We start from the raw sequence: 4,657 nt of genomic DNA on the forward strand, positions 1-4,657 counted from the left end.
TGTATTGTCCACTCAGAACCCCAGTCACTACCCTGACTGTAGTAGAATTGTCTTCAGTGATGAGTCTGGCTTCGAATTGAGCCCCATGACCCGCGAAGCCGTGTCTGGAGATGCCCCTAACAGAATCTGACAGTCTTCTGCCATTCGGCCCGACAACCGAGAGTGATGGTCTAGGGTGCCATTTCTTTTCATAACAAGGAACGCTTCTGTTGTTATCTACGTCCGCAGCTCGTGGTCGTGCGGTAGTGTTCTCGCTTCCCGCGCCTGGGTTCCCGGGTTCGATTCCCGGCGGAGTCAGGGATTTTCTCTGCCTCGTGATGACAGGGTGCTATGTGATGTCCTTAGGTTAGTTAGGTTTCAGTAGTTCTAAGTTCTAGGGGACTGATGACCATAGATGTTAAGTCCCATAGTGCTCAGAGCCATTTGAACCATTTGCTATCTACGGCACGCTTGCAACAAAGCGGTACGTTGACGATATTCTAAGCCACGTTTTGTTGCCCTTCGAGGCATGCCATTCTGCGCTTACATTTCAGCAAGATAATACCAGCCCGCTCTCGGCGAGAATTTCTAGTGCTTGTCTTGGTGCTTGCCAAACCCTACATTCACCATCAAGGTCGCCGGTTCTCCCCAGTTCAAAATATCATTTTGTTTGTGTATGTACATCATATCTACTGACTTCCGATCCATTCGGATAACTATTTCGTGGTACGGCTTTCTTTCAAATGATTCAAATGGCTCTGAGCACTATGGGACTTAACATCTGAGGTAATCAGTCCCCTAGAATTTAGAACTACTTAAACCTAACTAACCTAAGGATATCACACACATCCGTGCCCGAGACAGGATTCGAACCTAAGACCGTAGCGGTCGCGCGGTTCCAGACTGAAGCGCCTAGAACCGCTCGGCAACACCGGCCGGCCGACTTTCTTTCGGTATTTTTTTTTTAATAGGCCCAAAGTCCGGATAGTATCCCTATTTGGTTTTAAATAGAGCATTCTAAGGCATTGGGCCTTCACTTTGTTTTCATTTATCGCTAATCACTCGCCCAGAGCAAAGTCCCACACGATTAGAAAAAAGCGTTGGTGTATGTAAGAAGGTAAAAAGAACGGATTGACAAAACAGCAGATCAGTATCCTTAACATCGGTTTGCTGCAGAATTCTTGAACATATTTTCAAGTCGAATATAATAAATTAACGAAGGTTCTATCCAGGAACCAGTGCGGTTTTAGAGAGCATCACTCGTACAAAACTGAGCTTGCTTTTCTTTCCACATGACATACTGTGAGCAATGGATGATGGATGGGCAACAGGTAGGTGCCATATTCCTAGATTTCCGAAAATCGTTTGAGACTGTGTCCACTGCGGACTGTTAACGAGCACACGGAATAGGTTGAAAATATGTGACTCGAGGACTTCTTAAGTAACAGATCCCAGTACTACGTAAAATTGAAGGTAGAAAATAAAGTAAAGGAAAGGAAATGATATCAGCTGCTTCGAAACTTTATCCGGAATGAGCGTCGACGAGCGAAAATGTGGACTCAGACCAGGGTTCTCCTACTTACTAGGCAATTGCGATAACACTGTGCCATCCGGACTCTGTCTATCGCAAATGCGTGGACCACCTCAGTACGTGCCCCGGCCGACTCACATTCCCAACCAGCGCCACCTGTCCTCAGTGCCTGTCCAGTCTTTCCTGCTCGCTAATTTAAGACACCCGCAAGAGGTCGGATGTAAATGTGCATTCGTCCTGAAAGTTATGGATTCATTGCACATCGAGGCGAATGACTAATACAAATGCGTGATGTCCGAAAGAACAGACACCACCAACTCATACGACAGAAGCCAGTACGTTTTCCTCGACGGCCAGTGTTCATCAGTGACAACGTATTGTCAAGAGTGTCCCAGAGAAGTGTGAAAGCGCCTCACTTACCGTCTATACACATAAAAGATCTGGCGGACAGGATGAGCAAGTAGTCCACTGCTCTTTGCTGATGACACTGATGTACGTGAAGGTGTCATCGTTGAGCGACTATAGCAGTATACAAGAAAAGTTGTAAGTTAATACAGGAGAGTAGGGGGGAAAAAAACGTAGTGTTCGAATACAGCATTAGTAGTGTGACGCTTGCCACAGTGGCGACGATCAAATATTTGGCTGTAACGTTGCAGGGAGACAAAATATAACGAGCGTGTAAGGATTGTAGTAAGCAAAGGGAAGATCGACTTCTAGAAATTGTGGTTCATCTGTAGAAGAGACCACATACAGGGCACTAACGTGACCCATTCTTAAGTACTGCTCGAGTGTTTGGGATCAACATCAGGTCAGATTAGAGAAAGACATGGAAGCAATTGAGAAGGGGGCTGCTACATTTGTTATCGGTAAATTCGAAGGACGCCAAGTATTACGGATATGCTTCGGCAACTCAAATTGGAATCCCTGAGCGGAAGGAGACTTTCTTTTCAAGAAACATTACTGAAGAAATTTAAGGGACCGGCATTTGAATCTGACTACAGAACGATTCTAGTGCAGCTAACGTGAGTGGCGCGTAAGGTCCACGAAGATGAAGATAAGAGAAATTAAAGCTTGTAGGGACGTGTGTAGAATGTCGTTTTTCCTCGCTCAGTTTGCGAGTGGAACAGAAAAGGAAACGACCAGTAGTGGTACATGATACCCTCCACTAGACATGGTACAGTGATTTGTGGAGTATGTTTGTAGATGTAGAAGGAAAAAGCTTTTGGTTGATTAGACTGCGTCATATTCTTCAAATTTCTGAAAAACTTGACATATCTACCTATATAATGGGAGCGTCTTCAGTGCCACCTCAAGACTCATGAGGATTACCCCAGCAGCGGTGTTAAAACCGCCAGTTTTGGAGACGTTGAAGAGGAATGTGACACTGCCCAGTCACTTAGATTTTTTTCAGACCTTATCAAACTCCGAAACTTGCGTGCTGAGAGTTCTGCCTCACCCTGTGTATCACCGCAGCAGTCAGACGAGAGACACAAAGTGCCCTGTGGACGGCACGGAGCGAGGGCGACCGTGACGCAGCACTTTGAGGTCCAGGCGGGCCGGCAGGCAGCTGGCGCCACAACACAGCACCGAGACGGCGGCGGACAATGGCGGCCGTCACAATAGCGGCATGCACAATCGGTGTCATCAGCACGGACGTGAGCGCGGATAAATGAGCGCTGTCCCGGTAATATGCGTCCATATTAACCGTTCAAATAGGGACGCCGTCTTAACGAGCCTTCTCCGCCTTGGATCCAGACGCGTTTCGATGGGAGGGGGGGGGGGGGTCATGACAGCTTCGGCCTTTTAGTAGTATTTATATTTTTACCTAGAGAACCCAGCAATTTTTTTGCAATTGCTAAATACGTATAGGAATTGTGTATATATCCTAATTTCCTTCTCTGCCTCCCTCTCTCTATCCGCCTCCTCTTCCCATCTCTGTCCATTTCATCCTCCTCCCCCTATCTCCATCTCCTCCTCATCCCCAAGTGTCTCTCCATTTGCTCCTCACCCCTCACTCTGCCAATTTCCTCCTTCCCCCTCCCTCTGGCCGGCCGCTGTGGCCGAGCGGTTCTAGGCGCTTCAATTCAGAACTACGCAGCTGCTACGGTCGCAGGTTTGAATCCTGCCTCGGGCATGGATGTGTGTGATGTCCTTAGGTTAGTTAGGTTTATGTAGTTCTGAGTCTAGCGGCCTGATGACCTCAGATGTTAAGGCTTATAGCGCTTAGAACAATTTGAACCAACCCTCCCTCTGTCCATTATCACCCCTGCCCTCTCCCCCCCACCACCACCACCCTCTCTCATTCTGATTCTGAGCCTTTCTTATTGTTGTTGCGGATGACACATTGGTTGAGAAATGAAGTCACTTGAAATAAATGGGTAAATCGGTTGCGATGGTTTATATAATGGGTGCCAGAGAGACCTTTCTAGCTGTCGTATCTGTGAGAATAGTAGCATCAATGACAGTATCTCTCCTAGTTTTAATCTGGAAATGGGTAGGACTGCAGAGATTCCCACGATTTAAATTCCACAGTAATATTCTAATCATAGGTCGACAACTCATAAAAATAACATCTCTCTTTTGTCTTAAGACTGACTGCAATGAAGTAAACAACACAGTAGATTGATGTGTATGCAGTCTTTGTTTAAAATGACATGTAGGGAGAAAGAATTCAGTGGAAGAAATTATTTGTCTACTCAATTAAATGCCCCGATAGTGAAGTTAAAACTGACTGCAGGAAAGAAAACGAAACCGAGAACTTTCAATGCGCTATTTCCGATTCTGTGGACAACGGCCTTGCCGTAGTGGATACACAGGTTCGCGTCATATACCGAACTTAAGCGTTGTCGGGCGTGGGCGGCACTTGAATGAGTGACCATCCGGGGCGCCATGCGCTGTTTCCATTTTTTGGGGCGCACTCAGCCTCGAAATGCCAATTGAGGAGCTATTCGACAGAATGGTAGTGGTTCCTGTCAAAGAAAACCATCATAAAGACCGGGAGATCGATGTGCTGACCACACGCCCCTCCTATCTGCATCCTCAGCTAGGGATGACACGACGGTCGAATGGTCCCTATTGGCCACTTGTTGCCTGAAATCGGAGTGCGTTTCCTTTTCCACAGTCGTTTATAACAGATAATGAGAAATC

Source organism: Schistocerca serialis, chromosome 7 (genome assembly GCF_023864345.2).
Source record: "Schistocerca serialis cubense isolate TAMUIC-IGC-003099 chromosome 7, iqSchSeri2.2, whole genome shotgun sequence".
NCBI classification, from domain to species: Eukaryota; Metazoa; Arthropoda; class Insecta; order Orthoptera; family Acrididae; genus Schistocerca; species Schistocerca serialis.